This window comes from Pseudophryne corroboree, chromosome 4 (genome assembly GCF_028390025.1).
Source record: "Pseudophryne corroboree isolate aPseCor3 chromosome 4, aPseCor3.hap2, whole genome shotgun sequence".
Lineage (NCBI taxonomy): Eukaryota > Metazoa > Chordata > Amphibia > Anura > Myobatrachidae > Pseudophryne > Pseudophryne corroboree.
In genome coordinates, this window is record NC_086447.1 from 816,948,219 (window position 1) to 816,967,513 (window position 19,295).

Sequence of the window (19,295 nt, forward strand, 5' to 3'; positions counted from 1 at the left end):
AACAAAAAGCTAAAAAGATATTGCGCCAGGTCAAGGGACCCTCAGGCGATAGCTGTGGACGCTCTAGTGACACTGTGGGTGTACCAGTCGGTTTACGTGTTTCCCCCTCTGCCTCTTATTCCCAAGGTGCTGAGAATAATACGAAGGGGAAGAGTGAGAACTATACTCGTGGTTCCGGATTGGCCAAGAAGAACTTGGTACCCGGAACTTCAAGAGATGCTCTCAGAGGACCCATGGCCTCTACCGCTAAGGCGGGACCTGCTGCAGCAGGGGCCCTGCCTGTTCCAAGACTTACCGTGGCTGCGTTTGACGGCATGGCGGTTGAACGCCGGATCCTGAAGGAAAAAGGTATTCCGGAGGAAGTCATTCCTACCCTGATCAAGGCCAGGAAGGATGTGACTGCAACCCACTATCACCGCATTTGGCGGAAATATGTGGCTTGGTGTGAGGCCAGGAAGGCCCCAACGGAGGAATTTCAACTGGGTCGTTTCCTGCATTTCCTGCAAGCAGGAGTGACGATGGGCCTCAAATTGGGGTTCATTAAGGTCCAGATTTCGGCTCTGTCGATTTTCTTTCAAAAGGAACTGGCTTCGTTGCCTGAAGTTCAGACTTTTGTCAAGGGAGTTCTGCATATTCAGCCTCCTTACGTGCCTCCTGTGGCACCTTGGGATCTCAATGTGGTTTTGGGATTCCTGAGGTCACATTGGTTCGAGCCACTTAAAACCGTGGATCTGAAATATCTCACGTGGAAAGTGGTCATGTTGTTGGCCCTGGCTTCGGCCAGGCGTGTATCAGAATTGGCGGCTTTGTCGTGTAAAAGCCCTTATCTGATTTTCCATATGGATAGGGCAGAGTTGAGGACTCGTCCTCAGTTTCTCCCGAAGGTGGTATCAGCGTTTCACTTGAACCAACCTATTGTGGTGCCTGCGGCTACTAGGGACTTGGAGGATTCCAAGTTGCTGGACGTAGTCAGGGCCCTGAAAATGTATGTTTCCAGGACGGCTGGAGTCAGGAAAACTGATTCGCTGTTTATCCTGTATGCACCCAATAAGCTGGGTGCTCCTGCTTCTAAGCAGACCATTGCTCGCTGGATTTGTAACACTATTCAGCTTGCGCATTCTGCGGTAGGACTACCGCAGCCAAAATCAGTAAAAGCCCACTCCACAAGGAAGGTGGGCTCATCTTGGGCGGCTGCCCGAGGGGTCTCGGCACTGCAACTTTGCCGAGCGGCTACTTGGTCAGGGTCTAACACTTTTGCTAAATTTTACAAATTTGATACCCTGGCTGAGGAGGACCTTGAGTTTGCTCATTCGGTGCTGCAGAGTCATCCGCACTCTCCCGCCCGTTTGGGAGCTTTGGTATAATCCCCATGGTCCTTACGGAGTCCCCAGCATCCACTAGGACGTCAGAGAAAATAAGAATTTACTCACCGGTAATTCTATTTCTCGTAGTCCGTAGTGGATGCTGGGCGCCCATCCCAAGTGCGGATTGTCTGCAATACTTGTAAATAGTTATTGTTCCACAAATCGGGTTGTTATTGCGAGCCATCTGTTCAGAGGCTCCGTTGTTATCATACTGTTAACCGGGGTTCATATCACGAGTTGTACGGTGTGATTGGTGTGGCTGGTATGAGTCTTACCCGGGATTCAAAATCCTTCCTTATTGTGTCAGCTCTTCTGGGCACAGTATCTTAACTGAGGTCTGGAGGAGGGTCATGGGGGGAGGAGCCAGTGCACACCAGATAGTCCTGAATCTTTCTTTAATTGTGCCCAGTCTCCTGCGGAGCCGTCTGTTCCCCATGGTCCTTACGGAGTCCCCAGCATCCACTACGGACTACGAGAAATAGAATTACCGGTGAGTAAATTCTTATTATATATATATATATATATATTTATCTCTGCATCATGTGCTGTTTGGGGACTATTTTTTTAAGTGCCATCCTGTCTGACACTGCAGTGCCACTCCTAGATGGACTGCAGTGCCACTCCCAGATGGGCCAGGTGTTTGTGTCGGCCACTTGGGTCGCTTAGCTTAGCCATCCAGCGACCTTGGTGCACCTCTTTTTTTCTTTGCATCTTGTGCTGTTTGGGGACTATTTTTTTAAGTGCCATCCTGTCTGACACTGCAGTGCCACTCCTAGATGGGCCTGGTGTTTGTGTCGGCCACTTGGGTCGCTTAGCTTAGCCATCCAGCGACCTTGGTGCACCTCTTTTTTTCTTTGCATAATGTGCTGTTTGGGGACTTTTTTTTGAAGTGCCATCCTGTCTGACACTGCAGTGCCACTCCTAGATGGGACAGATGTTTGTGCCGGCCACTTGGGTCACTTAGCTTAGTCATCCAGCGACCTTGTTGCAAATTTTAGGACTAAAAATAATCTTGTGAGGTGTTCAGAATAGACTGGAAATGAGTGGAAATTATGGTTATTGAGGTTAATAATACTATGGGATCGAAATGACCCCCAAATTCTATGATTTAAGCTGTTTTTGAGGGTTTTTCTTTCATTTTTCTTTGCATCATGTGCTGTTTGGGGACTATTTTTTGAAGTGCCATCCTGTCTGACACTGCAGTGCCACTCCTAGATGGGCCAGGTGTTTGTGTCGGCCACTTGGGTCGCTTACCTTAGTCACACAGCTACCTCATTGCGCCTCTTTTTTTCTTTGCATCTTGTGCTGTTTGGGGACTATTTTTTTAATCTGCCATCCTGTCTGACACTGCAGTGCCACTCCTAGATGGGCCAGGTGTTTGTGTCGGCCACTTGGGTCACTTAGCTTAGTCACACAGCTACCTCATTGCGCCTCTTTTTTTCTTTGCATCATGTGCTGTTTGGGGACTACTTTTTTAATCTGCCATCCTGTCTGACACTGCAGTGTCACTCCTAGATGGGCCAGGTGTTTGTGTCGGCCACTTGGGTCGCTTAGCTTAGTCACACAGCTACCTCATTGCGTCTCTTTTTTTCTTTGCATCATGTGCTGTTTGAAGACTATTTTTTTAATCTGCCATCCTGTCTGACACTGCAGTGCCACTCCTAGATGGGCCAGGTGTTTGTGTCGGCCACTTGGGTCGCTTAGCTTAGTCACACAGCTACCTCATTGCGCCTCTTTTTTTCATTGCATCATGTGCTGTTTGGGGACTATTTTTTTAATCTGCCATCCTGTCTGACACTGCAGTGCCACTCCTAGATGGGGCAGGTGTTTGTGTCGGCCACTTGGGTCGTTTAGCTTAGTCATCCAGCGACCTCGGTGCAAATTTTAGGACTAAAAATAATATTGTGAGGTGTTCAGAATAGACTGGAAATTAGTGGAAATTATGGTTATTGAGGTTAATAATACTATGGGATCAAAATGACCCCCAAATTCTATGATTTAAGCTGTTTTTGAGGGTTTTTTGAAAAAAAAAAAACCGAATCCAAAACACACCCGAATCCGACAAAAAATTTTCAGGGAGGTTTTGTCAAAACGCGTCCGAATACAAAACACGGCCGCGGAACCGAATCCAAAACCAAAACACAAAACCCGAAAAATTTCCGGTGCACATCACTAATATATATACACACACACACATGCATATACATATATTTTTATTTATTTATTAACAGTTACTTATATAGCACAGCAAATTCTGTTGGATATATATATCTATATATATATATCTATATATATATCTATATCTATATATATATATATATATATATATATACCAGTATCTTTTGACCTGATGAAAAAGCTTGCATGCTTTGAAACGTCGTGTGAATAAACAGCACCTTTTTACTTCAAAACAAAGGGGGTAATTCCAAATTGATCGCAGCAGGATTTTTGATAGCAATTGGGCAAAACCATGTGCACTGCAGGGGAGGCAGATATAACATGTGCAGAGAGAGTTAGATTTGAGTGGGGTGTGTTCAATCTGCAATCTAATTTGCAGTGTAAAAATAAAGCAGCCAGTATTTACCCTGCACAGAAACAAAATAACCCACCCAAATCTTACTCTCTCGACACATGTTATATATGCCTCCCCTGCAGTGCACATGGTTTTGCCCAATTGCTATCAAAAATCCTGCTGCGATCAACTTGGAATTACCACCCATGTGCACTGCAGGGGAGGTAGATATAACATGTGCAGTAAGAGGTAGATTTGGGTGGGTTATTTTGTTTCTGTGCAGGGTAAATACTGGCTGCTTTATTTTTACACTGCAAATTAGATTGCAGATTGAAATCTAAACACCCAAATCTAACTCTCTCTGCACATGTTAAATCTGCCTCCTCTGCAGTGCACATGGTTTTGCACAACTGCTAACAAAATTCCTGTTGCGATCAACTTGGAATTACTCTCCAAGACCGGATGAGTGCCGCCTCTCCTTTGCTTTAAGGATACTGGTATGGTATATAATTTCATTAGGGAAGGCACCCCGGCATTGCTGCAAGTTCCCAGAGTGCCACTTCTACATGACTGTATATATATATATATATATATATATATATATATATAAAAAAGAAATGACTGCTTGCGCTATATCACCAGGGGCGTATATGAATAAAGACACATTAGAGGATCTGCTGTTCACCCTGACAAGTGACAACCCACTTTTGGATCTACCCTGCCGGACTGGGAGCTAAGGACAACCAACGAGACTTTACACACCTGCCGTCTAAGCTGAACCGCAATCAGAGGAGACGCGGCCAGCCAGGTGGAGAGTCTGCTTTGCAAGTGTCCGCATACAAGCTGCCCCAGCACGTTGAGGAGTAGAGACCACTCACATACCTCCCAACATGACCCTCTCCAGGAGGGACAGAATACTCTGCTCCTGGACTTCCCTCTTTATTTATGATTGCCATCACCTGTGCTGAAACACCTTTCTTATCCATTACCTGTTCAACACAGGTGCCAGCAATCACAAATTAAGAGAAAAGTCCAGAAGCAGAGCATTGTGTCCCTCCTGGAGAGGGTCATGTTGGGAGGTATGCACTCAGTACCGCTACCACCAAGAAGGAGAGACGGGGAAAGGGAGAGCTAAACGCCGCCGCTGTGCACAGCGAGGATCTCCCCAGCACGCCCGTGCTCACGCTCACGACGGTAAGCGGCTTATACCTGTCATTAAATTGACAGTCTACGGACTGTGGCCAGTATATTAACAGGAACTGTGTTCATATGTAGAGGACTGTGTCCCAATATATCTGGAAAAACACCACTTATTGTCGTGGGAACAGAAGTTACTTTTTATTCACAATATTAAGTGGAAGAAATATCTGTTCTTAACAACAGATTTGAAGAACTGTGTCACAACTGAGGGCCTGAGCTGACGGGAGGCAGCCTCAGTTGTAGGGGCTGAGATGTAACGGAACCTGGGAGGTTGTATCAGACCCCTAGACATGTAAGTAACATGTAGAATAACTGCCCGAAGGCGTGACCACGACAACCAGGATAAAAGTCAATGATGTTTATTATGACAAACTCCGTAACACAGCAGCAGTAAAAGGAAACATAAAAGTCAACAGAGGATAAATACAATTCCTGGGTACTACAGGGTGGCAAGGGCCACAGGCACTGGTAGTGTGAGACAGTTCTTATAATCTTCTAGTTGGAAAGTCCTTACCAGGCCTGACTGTAGCAATGGAGAGAACCCAGGATCGTACCAGCTGATGTTCCAGGAAAGGCTGGGCTGCTGAAGGTAAAACGGCTGCTGTGGATACTGGCTGGAACCAGACTGTTGTTGGTACGGAGTGGATACTGGCTGGAACCAGTTAAATAATAAACAAACTTGAGAGTGATGAAATAATAATGAAGTTTGGAGTTTGAGAGCGGTGAAATAATAATACCGGTGGAGAGTGGTAAACTGCAGAAAAGGACACCGGCCCTTTAAGAGAAGCTATACACTGCTGGAAGCTGGGCTGGAAGCAGGTGATTGTTTGAGAGCGGTGAAATAATAATACCGGTGGAGAGTGGTAAACTGCAGAAAAGGACACCGGCCCTTTAAGAGAATCTATACACTGCTGGAAGCTGGGCTGGAAGCAGGTGATTGTTGTAGCTGGAAACAGGTGAGTCCAGAATGGATCGGAGAGTCAGGCTACACCGCAGATGGAATGCTGGTGCGGGTCTCTATAGCAGAAGTCTGGAGACAGGAGCTGGAACCTGGAAGACAACCACAGGAGAGAGACAAACTGGAACTAGGTTAGACAACCAAAGCACTGACGCCTTCCTTGCTCAGGCACAGCATACTTATACCTGCAGCAAGGAAGGGGTTGGCTAGGCAATTATGCAAATCAACAATACAGACAGCAGATTGGTGGAAATAATCAGATGACAAAATCCAAGATGGCTGCGCCCATGCAGACACTTGGAGGGAAGTTTGGTTTGTAATCCATGTGAGAATTGAAACAGTAATGGCGACGCCGGCCACAGGAGACAGGAGACGCCAGACTGACAAGCGCACATTTAACCACGCGGGCACAGCGGAGGCCGCGGCTGATGAAATCACCACTCTGACATTCTGCATGTGGAAACTCAGGAACAGCGGGATCCGGTCCTGGAACGCTGAGCCAGCCTTAGGAGGCATCTGAAGGGTAAGTAATGGCGTCCAGATACCCGGATCGTGACAGCACCCCCCCCTTTAGGAGTGGCCCCAGGACACTTCTTAGGCTTTAAAGGAAACTTTGCGTGGAAATTTCGGACCAAGGCAGGAGCTTGGACGTCTGAGGCATTGGTCCAAGAGCGTTCTTCAGGACCATAGCCCTTCCAGTCAATGAGGTATTGTAACTGACCGTAACGGAAACGTGAGTCCAAAATCTTGGCCACCTCGTACTCGACTCCCCGTTGAGTCTGAACTTTGGGAGCTGGAGGAAGTGCGGAATGAAACCGATTCAGGATCAGCGGTTTCAACAAAGAAACATGAAATGTCCTGGGTATTTTCAAGAAGGATGGTAACTGTAACCTGTAGGCAACAGGATTGATGACTTGTTCAATCTTGAAGGGTCCGATGTAGCGAGGTGCAAATTTCATGCTGGGAACTCTCAACCTCAAATTCTTCGTGGACAGCCACACACGATCACCCACCTTGAGAGCAGGAACCGCTCTACGCTTCCTATCGGCAAACTTCTTATACCTGAATGAGGCTTTAAGCAGGGCTGCGCGGACGTTCCTCCAGTTATTTGAAAACTGACGCAAGGTGACATCCACTGCTGGAACAGAAGTTGCGGGAAGCGGTTGGAATTCTGGGACTTTAGGGTGGAATCCATAATTAATGAAGAATGGTGTAGAAGAAGATGAGGAATGGTATTGATTGTTGTGGCTGAACTCGGCCCAAGGAAGGAGTTGAACCCAGTCATCTTGAGAGGAAGACACATATATACGGAGGAAGGCCTCCAAGTCCTGATTCACCCTCTCGGTTTGACCATTGGTCTGAGGATGGTAAGCCGTGGAAAACTTTAACTTGACTTGGAGGGCTTGACACAAACTTCGCCAAAATTTGGCTACAAATTGTACTCCACGATCCGAGATGATCTCTTCAGGAAGACCGTGAAGTCGGAAGATCTCTTGTATAAACACTTGAGCCAACTTGGAAGCTGACGGAAGACCGGTGAGAGGGATGAAATGTGCCATCTTGGTGAACCGGTCAACTACCACCCAGATGGTATTAAACTTGTTGCAGATAGGTAGATCGGAAACAAAGTCCATCGACAAATGGGTCCAAGGTCGACGGGGAACAGATAATGGAACCAGTTGCCCCGCAGGCGACTGGCGGGAGACTTTGTGTTGGGCACACTTTGGGCAGGAGGCAATAAATTCCATAACGTCCTTCTTCAGAGTTGGCCACCAGTAGGACCTAGAAATAAATTCAAGGGTTTTCTGAATGCCTGTATGTCCAGCAAAACGGGAAGCATGGGCCCAATGCATGAGCTTCTTCCTTAGAACTGGCTTAACAAAACTTTTCCCTGGTGGAGGCGTAGAGTCCATCCCTACCGTGGAGAATGCCAACGGATTAATAATAGGATGCTTGTCTGCAGACTCAGACTCATTTTCTTGCTCCCATGAGCGGGAAAGGGCATCGGCCTTACGATTCTGAGAACCCGGACAGAACTGGAGTTTAAAGTCAAACCTAGAGAAGAAAAGTGCCCATCTGGCCTGACGAGGATTCAGACATTGTGCGCCTTTGAGATATAAAAGATTTTTGTGGTCGGTAAGTATGGTGATTGAGTGGGAAGCTCCCTCCAACAGGTATCTCCACTCCTCCAGAGCGAGCTTGATGGCTAGCAACTCCTGATCGCCAATGGCATAGTTGCGCTCAGCTGGGGAGAACTTCCGGGAGAAGAAACTGCAAGGATGTAGATGTCCATCTTTGGCCCTCTGGGATAACACTGCTCCTACTCCAACGGAGGAGGCATCTACCTCTAAGATAAAAGGAGAGTCGGTGTCGGGCTGTTTCAGAACTGGTGCAGAGATGAACCGTTGCTTCAGAAGGTGAAAGGCCTGTGTAGCTTCCTCGGACCACTTGGACGGATTAGCACCTTTCTTGGTTAATGCAGTGATAGGCGCCACAATGGTGGAAAAGTCTCGTATAAATTTTCTATAATAATTGGCGAACCCTAAGAACCTCTGGACCCCTTTGAGGCTTAAGGGTATAGGCCAATTCTGGATTGCTTGGAGTTTCTCAGGATCCATCTCTAGTCCGGAACCGGACACAATGTAACCTAGAAACGGAATGGTTTTAACTTCAAACACACACTTCTCCAATTTACAATAGAGGTGATTGACACGGAGACGGGAAAGAACCTCTTTTACCCAGAAACGATGATCTTCGAGATTATTAGCAAAGATGAGGATGTCGTCTAGATAAACCACGACATGGCGGTACAAGATGTCCCTGAAAATCCCATTCACGAAGTGCTGGAAGACTGCTGGAGCGTTGCTCAATCCGAAGGGCATGACGAGGTACTCATAATGTCCGTCACGGGTGTTAAAGGCGTTCTTCCACTCGTTACCCTCACGGATTCGGATGAGATTGTAGGCACCCCTCAAGTCCAGCTTTGTGAAAATAGTTGCACCACTAACTCTATCAAATAGCTCGGTAATCAGGGGTAAAGGGTATCGGTTCTTGACGGTAATGTCGTTCAGACCTCTGTAGTCGATGCACGGACGCAGACCACCGTCTTTCTTCTTAACGAAGAAGAAGCCTGCGCCAGCTGGAGAAGAAGATGGTCGGATGAAACCCTTCGCTAGGTTCTCTTTGATGTACTCTTCCATGGAGTGTGTCTCAGGCAGAGACAACGGATAAGTTCGGCCTCGCGGTGGAACCTTCCCTGGAATGAGGTCGATTGGGCAGTCCCATTCTCTATGAGGAGGAAGGATATCAGCAGAGGCTTTACTGAACACGTCCGTGAAGTCTTGATATGGAGGAGGCGGAACATCAGATGACCTGGGGAAGGAAGAACAAACAGGAAGAACTTTGGCTAAACAAGTCTCAGCACAGGAGGGACCCCATGCCAGTATTTGCGTAGTCGTCCAGTCAATTGATGGGTTGTGGAGACGGAGCCATGGAAGGCCTAAAACCACTGGATGTGTGGCTCTTGGAATCACTAAAAAAGAAATATACTCAGAATGAAGAACTCCCACTCTCAGACGAACTGGAAGAGTCCTTAAGGAAATGACTGCGTCAAAAATCTTGCTGCCATCCACGGCAGTCAAAGAGATGGACGAGGACAGTCTCTCGGTGGGTAGGGACCACCGTTTAACATAAGCTTCGGTTATGAAATTCCCAGCTGCTCCGGAATCAAGGAGGGCAATGACGTTCCTGTAACGTTGAGCAATTTGGAGCGACACTGGGAGGTTACAGTCATGAGGAGATGGAGAGGAGATCGTAACTCCTAGCCGGCCCTCTCCTTGGCGAGCTAGGATCTGGAGTTTCCCGGACGTTTGGGACAGGCATTGATAGTGTGCGACGGAGCTGCACAGTAGAGACAGAGAGACTCAGAGAGACGTCTTCGGCGCTCAGCGGGAGATAGACGGGAATGACTAATTTGCATAGGCTCATCCTTGGATGGAGATGGTTGACGAGGAGGAGGAGCAGAAGATTTAGGAGTAGATGATCTTCCTCGCTCGGTTGCTCTCTCTCTGAAACGTAGATCAACCTTCGTGCAAAGAGAAATTAGCTCATCCAACTTAGAGGGCAAGTCTCTGGTAGCTAACTCATCCTTGATGCGTTCTGATAAGCCATGCCAGAATGCAGCATACAGGGCCTCGTCGTTCCATGTCAGTTCGGATGCCAGGATTTTAAACTGTATAAGATACTGTCCCACAGTACGTGTTCCCTGGCGTAAACGGAGAATCTCAGATGAAGCAGATGTTATCCGGCCTGGCTCGTCGAAGATGCGCCTGAATGTAGCTACAAAGTCAGTATAGGAGGATAGCAGGGGATCAGACTTCTCCCATAAAGGTGATGCCCAGTCAAGGGCTGAGCCACTGAGAAGGGAGATGATATAGGCAATTTTGGTACGGTCACTGAAGAAATTGCCAGGTAGAAGCTCAAAGTGGATTTCACATTGATTGAGAAATCCCCTGCAGAACCTTGGAGATCCATCAAATTTTGCTGGCGTTGGAAGATGAAGATGTGGACTGGAAATGGGTAAGGTGGGTGGGGTTACAGCTGGTGTCACTGTAGTGGATGCACCGGACGTGCCAGGTCCACGGAGGGTCGTTTGAATCCCATCCAGCCGTGTAGAGAGATCCTGGAGACAGCGGATGATGTGGCCCTGTGCAGCCTCCTGATGTTCAAGTCGGGCTGCCAGTTCTTGCATCGGCCTGGCCGCTTGATCCTGGTCTCCGGCTGGATTCATTAGGTCAGTGCTTACTGTCACAACTGAGGGCCTGAGCTGACGGGAGGCAGCCTCAGTTGTAGGGGCTGAGATGTAACGGAACCTGGGAGGTTGTATCAGACCCCTAGACATGTAAGTAACATGTAGAATAACTGCCCGAAGGCGTGACCACGACAACCAGGATAAAAGTCAATGATGTTTATTATGACAAACTCCGTAACACAGCAGCAGTAAAAGGAAACATAAAAGTCAACAGAGGATAAATACAATTCCTGGGTACTACAGGGTGGCAAGGGCCACAGGCACTGGTAGTGTGAGACAGTTCTTATAATCTTCTAGTTGGAAAGTCCTGACCAGGCCTGACTGTAGCAATGGAGAGAACCCAGGATCGTACCAGCTGATGTTCCAGGAAAGGCTGGGCTGCTGAAGGTAAAACGGCTGCTGTGGATACTGGCTGGAACCAGACTGTTGTTGGTACGGAGTGGATACTGGCTGGAACCAGTTAAATAATAAACGAACTTGAGAGCGATGAAATAATAATGAAGTTTGGAGTTTGAGAGCGGTGAAATAATAATACCGGTGGAGAGTGGTAAACTGCAGAAAAGGATACCGGCCCTTTAAGAGAAGCTATACACTGCTGGAAGCTGGGCTGGAAGCAGGTGATTGTTTGAGAGCGGTGAAATAATAATACCGGTGGAGAGTGGTAAACTGCAGAAAAGGACACCGGCCCTTTAAGAGAAGCTATACACTGCTGGAAGCTGGGCTGGAAGCAGGTGATTGTTGTAGCTGGAAACAGGTGAGTCCAGAATGGATCGGAGAGTCAGGCTACACCGCAGATGGAATGCTGGTGCGGGTCTCTATAGCAGAAGTCTGGAGACAGGAGCTGGAACCTGGAAGACAACCACAGGAGAGAGACAAACTGGAACTAGGTTAGACAACCAAAGCACTGACGCCTTCCTTGCTCAGGCACAGCATACTTATACCTGCAGCAAGGAAGGGGTTGGCTAGGCAATTATGCAAATCAACAATACAGACAGCAGATTGGTGGAAATAATCAGATGACAAAATCCAAGATGGCTGCGCCCATGCAGACACTTGGAGGGAAGTTTGGTTTGTAATCCATGTGAGAATTGAAACAGTAATGGCGACGCCGGCCACAGGAGACAGGAGACGCCAGACTGACAAGCGCACATTTAACCACGCGGGCACAGCGGAGGCCGCGGCTGATGAAATCACCACTCTGACATTCTGCATGTGGAAACTCAGGAACAGCGGGATCCGGTCCTGGAACGCTGAGCCAGCCTTAGGAGGCATCTGAAGGGTAAGTAATGGCGTCCAGATACCCGGATCGTGACACACTGGATGCTTAAACAGCGAATTAATGTCACAGTTTTAGAATGAGCTCTTAATGAATATGCATGCATATTGAGTTTTTTAATACATTTTCATTTGTGATATATATATATTTTTTGAACTAAAATAAAAACCAGAGAGGTGATTTTTAATGTGTCTTTATTCATATACGCACCTGGTGATATAGCGCAATCAGTCATTTCTTTTTTCAGTGTAGTTCTTTGGTTGTTGAGGAGGGAGAACAAGGGAGCTCCCTACCTTATAATCAATTTTAGCTGTACGAACACAGGTACAGCTGGACGGAAGTTGCAGGTTAGATTATATTATAAATTACAAATAAATATTATGATTAATTGATTAGCGCCTGGACTAGTGTTGTTTTTTCTGTATATATATATATATATATATATATATTAGAGATGAGCGGGTTCGGTTCGTCAAGATACTTCACCTATTTTACACGGTTCCGAGGCAGCCTCGGATCTTCCCGCCTTGCTCGGTTAACCCGAGCGCGCCCGAACGTCATCATCCCGCTGTCATATTCTCGCGAGATTCGTATTCTATATAAGGAGCCGCGCGTCGCCGTCATTTTCACTCGTGCTTTGGAGATGATAGCGAGAGGACGTGGCTGCATTCTCTCAGTTTCTGTGTTCACTGTTCAGTGTGCTGCAAATATCTGTGCTCAGTGTGCTGCAAATATCTGTGCTCAGTGTGCTGCAAATATCTGTGCTCAGTGTGCTGCAAATATCTGTGCTCAGTGTGCTGCAAATATCTACATTCTCTGCCTGAAAACGCTCCATATCTGTGCTGCATTGTAGGAGGACAGTGCAGAATTTTGCTGACCACCAGTATATATATATAGCAGTACAGTACAGTAGTCCATTGCTATACCTCTGTGTCGTCAAGTTTACTATCCATATCTGTGCTGCATTGTAGTTGTGCGCAGTATATAGTAGGAGGACAGTGTAGAATTTTGCTGACCACCAGTATATATATATATAGCAGTATGGTACAGTAGTCCATTGCTCTACCTCTGTGTCGTCAAGTATACTATCCATATCTGTGCTGCATTGTAGTTGTGCTCAGTATATAGTAGGAGGACAGTGCAGAATTTTGCTGACCACCAGTATATCTATATATAGCAGTACGGTACAGTAGTCCATTGCTCTACCTCTGTGTCTTCAAGTATACTATCCATATCTGTGCTGCATTGTAGTTGTGCGCAGAGGACAGTGCAGAATTTTGCTGACCACCAGTATATATATATATATATATATATAGCAGTACGGTACAGTAGTCTATTGCTCTACCTCTGTGTCGTCAAGTATACTATCCATATCTGTGCTGCATTGTAGTTGTGCGCAGTAATATAGTAGGAGGACAGTGCAGAATTTTGCTGACCACCAGTATATATATATATATATATATATATATATTTATTTATCTCTGCATCATGTGCTATTTGGGGACTATTTTTTTAAGTGCCATCCTGTCTGACACTGCAGTGCCACTCCTAGATGGGCCAGGTGTTTGTGTCGGCCACTTGGGTCGCTTAGATTTGCCATCCAGCGACCTTGGTGCACCTCTTTTTTTCTTTGCATCATGTGCTGTTTGGGGACTATTTTTTGAAGTGCCATCCTGTCTGACACTGCAGTGCCACTCCTAGATGGGCCAGGTGTTTGTGTCGGCCACTTGGGTCGCTTAGCTTAGCCATCCAGCGACCTTGGTGCACCTCTTTTTTTCTTTGCATCATGTGCTGTTTGGGGACTATTTTTTGAAGTGCCATCCTGTCTGACACTGCAGTGCCACTCCTAGATGGGCCAGGTGTTTGTGCCGGCCACTTGGGTCACTTAGCTTAGTCATCCAGCGACCTCGGTGCAAATTTTAGGACTAAAAATAATCTTGTGAGGTGTGAGGTGTTCAGAATAGACTGGAAATTGGTGGAAATTATGGTTATTGAGGTTAATAATACTATGGGATCAAAATGACCCCCAAATTCTATGATTTAAGCTGTTTTTGAAAAAAAACACCCGAATCCAAAACACACCCGAATCCAACAAAAAATTTTCAGGGAGGTTTTGCCAAAATGCATCCGAATCCAAAACACGGTTGCGGAACCGAATCCAAAACCAAAACACAAAACCCGAAAAACGTCCGGTGCACATCACTAATATATATATATATATATATATATATATATATAATATATATAGACAATGGACCGGTTCGGCACTCAGTTGGGTATGTGGTAGTACTTGCTGTGGTGCCCTCTGCGATCTATGGCAAGATCCAATAAGGTAAAGCAGGAATCAGCGGCACTCTGCAGACGGAGTATCGGATAGAAAGTCTTCAATACGGTCCGTATTAAAGACTTTATATCCTGATACTCCGTCTGCAGAGTGCCGCTGATTCCTGCTTTACCCTATATATATATATATATATATATATTTATATATATCAAATCTGATGGGGCCCCAGAGATATCATTGTACCGGGCCCCAAGATTTCTGTTGCCGGCCCTGCCTGCAGTCTAACCCTAACCCTCCAGCCCACAGCCAACCCTAATGTCAGTATTCTGAAATTGTCAACATGTTCTTTGTCAAAGTTTTAGCAGCGCCGACATTACAGCTGTCAACATTGTAGTGTCAACTTTATGAATGTTGACATTGTTGTTGTCCACTGTTTGACTACTTACGGCTACATGATGCGCTAGTATTATACTGTACATGTGATACAGCATTGCTGACCATCATCAGTTTCTGATCAGTCCTGATTACTAAACATTAGCTGCACACTCACCTCTCCCTGACCACAATCTGGGTTTGTGGTTTCGTAACATGCTGTTATTGTAACAATCTTTATTTAACATGTGTCCAGCCTAATCTGATAATCTTTGTTTATCCAGTCTACCTGACAGTATCCATTGTTTTACTCTCCTGCAGGTTAGCTGGCACGGGTTCCAATGTGTATATAGTTAAAAGATAGACAGTCGTAAGGGGGGTACACAAATGCCCCACAGCGATAGCGATGCGCGGCCCCGTGCGTCGCTATCACCGGTGCGAGATTGGCCTGCATGCAGGCACAATCTAGCAGGTCGCTCATTTCACAGCTGGGTGAAATGAGTGACCCCCGTTTCCCCATCGCTCAGCACACATCTAATGACTGTCTATCTATTAACCGTCTAATTTCTATACCACACCCAGCTGGCCCCTGGTAGCTGTGGAGTACAACAAGGTTTATCTGAAAGGGTAATAAATGTTGCTATGGCATAGTTGCCTCCTCACTTGGGAATGTCTGGGAGACTCCCGAATCTCAGATGGCTTTCCCAGATGGCCAAAAATGGAGGCAAGTCTCCTTGGGGCTACCCAGTGCTGCTGCCCACTGCCAAGTGTAGTGGACGGTCCCGGGTGGCTTGATGATGCAGTTTGTGATGTGCTGTGTTCTGGGCACGTTACACATCTGTACCCCAGAACAGGGATCGATCGGACTGAAGCAAGAGTAATGTTTTTAACGCTTTCTTCAAAATTTTGGCAACAGCACAAAAACTTACCCATGGGCCCAGCTCATTTAAAACACCACAGCCATTTTGTGGCAGTGCACGCACAGATATGGGGTTATTTATACAAACTGGAACATATGTAACTGGACAGTTCTTACACATTTTCATTAGAACCATCAATGTTAAAAATTCCCCTTTGGAAATGTCACCTGCACAGAAGATCCCAATTTCTGAAAATTATTTCAGTTGTAGATCAGCTGTCTTACAGTATGGCCATAAATTCCTGTAACACAATTATACTGATTTGAAAAGTGGATTGATGGAAACTGCATAATGGCCTTCCGTAAAGGAACTGGCTGTCTTTATCTTGTCCTTTTTGAGAACAGAATATCCTTTGGCATATTGTTATAGATTTTATGGAAGCAGATGCCAGTTACAGTTACAGACATTTGCTCTTAATCTTGTGGACCATATTTTGTCATTGCTAGCAATGTACACTGTGCTGATGGCTGCTAAATATTTATTTGTTATATAGTAGTGACTAACATACAGGTAATAATTATATAACAACTAGGTGATTCATCGCTCCCTACGGGCGCTCTTCACACCGTCGTAAGGGGCTACGGAACCCTTAACCCTTGCACGCCCTTGTGGTGTGCAATATTTTTATTATATGAAGTATTACCTCTAAATCATAATTCTGTGAGTGGTTAAATATTGCACAGACAAAGGGCATGCAATGGTTAAGGGGTCGTAGCCCCTTGCAATGGCGTGAACAGCGCATGCAGGGCCTGATGAATCACCTAGTAGGTGGGAGGGGTGGGTGTGTGGATGCCGCAGGTGGGGGAGGAGTGGTTGCAGGGGTGCCACGGGTGGGAGAGGGGTGGGTGCGGTGGTGCCGTGGGTGGAGGAGGAGCGGGTGCAGGGGTGCTGCTGGTGGGAAAGGAGGTGTGTGGGGGTGCCGCGGATGGGGCCCGGAGGTACTGTGAGTGGGGAGGGGAGGGTAATGCTTCTCCTGTTCTCCTCCTGGAAGCAGCTAAGCTGCTGTCCTCCCTTTGGCAGTGGCTCTCTTGGAGACTCGCACAGCAGCTAAGCAGCCAGCAGTGGTGCAAGTAGAAAAAATGTCTTATAGGTACTGTGTGCGCGCGCCAAAAATGGGTGTGGCCAAATGCCACATGGGGCGTGGCCAATTAAAATGAGGGCGTGGTACACATATGGGGGGAGGGGCAGATACACATATGACCCCAATAGTGCCAGATACACATTGCCCCACTGTGCCAGATATACATTGCCCCACAGTGCCAGATATACATTGCCCCACAGTGCCAGATACACATTGCCTCACTGTGCCAGATATACACATTGCCCCAGAGTGCCAGATACACATTGCCCCACAGTGCCAGATACACATTGCCCCACAGTGCCAGGTACACATTGCCCCACAGTGCCAGATACACATTGCCCCACAGTGCCAGATACACAAATACCCCCAGAGTGCCAGATATACATTGCCTCACAGTCCCAGATACACAAATGCCCCCACTGTGTCAGATATACATTGCCCCCCCAGTGCCAGATACAGAAATGTCCCCAGTGCCAGATACACATGTTCCCCCAGTGGCAGATATGCTCCCAGTGCTAGATATGCCCCCAGTGCCAGATACAGAGATGCCCTCAGTGCCAGATATGCCCCCAGTGCTAGATACAGAAATGTCCCCAGTGCCAGATACACATGTCCTCCCAGTGCCAGATATGCCCCCAGTGCCAGATACAAATGTCCCCGCAGTGCCACATATGCCCCCAGTGCCAGAAACACATGTCCCCGCAGTGCCAGAAATGCCCCCAGTGCCAGATACACATGTCCCCGCAATGCCAGATATGCCCCCAGTGCCAGATACACATGTCCCCACAGTGCCAGATATGCCCCCAGTGCCAGATATGCCCCCAGTGCCAGGTACACATGCCCCCCCTTCCCCTGCTGCTCCCCGCTGCGGCTGTGCTGTATTGTGAGTGAGGGGAAGAGAGCGCAGCGCCTGTGCCTTTCCTGCCCCTCAGTCTCCGGTGGCGGTGCAGGTCTCTACCTTCACTTCAGCGCCGATCCGTGAGCCAATCAAAGCTCGCGGTCCGGCAGCCAATCAGGAGCCTTGGCTGCCGGTCCGCAAGCTCTGATTGGCTCACAGGCCGGCGCTGAATTGAAGACACTGAGAGGCAGGAGAGGCGCAGGCTGCGATTTCCTCCCCTCGTGTAGCGGCGGTGAGTAGCAGCAGCTGTTGGAGCGAGCGTCGGCCCGTTGGCGTGGGTACGGCGTACCCACGGCTAAATTCTTAAGGGAACGCCGTACCCACCCGTACCCGCCAACTTGCACCCCTGGCAGCCAGTCACTATTGTTCATGCCGGTGTCCCAATGCACCGCATTACAGGGAAGAAGATGCACTCAATAAACTACAGCTCCCAGCAGGCCTTAGCGCCAGAATGCTTCTGCGCTAAGGGCTGCTGGGAGCTGTAGTTTATTTGGTGCGTCTACTTCCCTGTAATGCGGCGCGTTGGGACACCGGTGCTAACAATAGTGACTGGCTGGCAGAACTGACTGACTCGCTGAATCAATGTAAAAGGTGAGAGTGCTGTGCAGTGCCAGTGACACTGCACACCCACTGCACTGCACAGTACTGCCACCTTTTACATTGATTCAGTGTCCAAACATTACCCTCCACGATATCACCCACTCTATCCATTACATTAGCAATCTCAGGGCTTCCAGGCCGGCAGGCCAGGTGCTGTGTTGCAGAGTCAGGGCCTCTGGGGATCTGGGGGCGGCTTTGGCAGGAAGGCACTTCTGTGACATCACGCGCAGAGGAGGCTCCGGGGCAGGGAGGGCTATGAAAGCTTTCCGCTGCGCCGCTTTCATACACATCTCGGCCGGTGGCTGCAGCAGTTTTTCTTTCACCTGCACCGAGGCTAGGGAGTGGGGATTGCTGATCATAGGCGTGCGCAGGGGGGGAGGGGGGTTCCTTGTGCGCACAGGCACCCCCTAATGTCTGGCAACCCGATCTCACATGCCTGATGCAGCGATCGCTGAGCAGGCTGATTACTGTTCCCTCTGCGCTGCACCCTGTCAGGACTGCATTACTGACTGGACGCCTGGGTTAGCAAGGAAGCCACTGCCACCGGCTTTCAAACTCCCGGCTCCACCTCTATGTACAAAAACAGCGTGATATGACATGATGACATCATGCTGCTCGCACGCCCACCCGTCACACACGCCCACTTCTCTCCTTCTATTCTATGCCAACGCCAGCCACTGGTGAGGAGCAGCATGCAGCCAGCGTTCCTTTTAGGAAGACAAATTCAATACTGGCAGGCGGTCGGCAGCAGCATTGACACATCACTCGTTTTTCCAGCAGCAGCAGTACTAGTCTGTGACTGTCAGTGTCAGTGAGTGACTGACTTGTAAGTAAGCTGCTGCAGCTTGCAGGGGAAAGAGAGGGGGAGCCAGACCAGGCTGAGGAGGAGCAGTGTAATTGCAGTGAGTGCCATCAGGGGTGTTTGTTTGGTGCACACCACAACATCTGACAATGCATCTGCATATATCCAGGGTGGATATTTTATATTGCGTTGACCGTCAATAGATGGTGCTAGACACG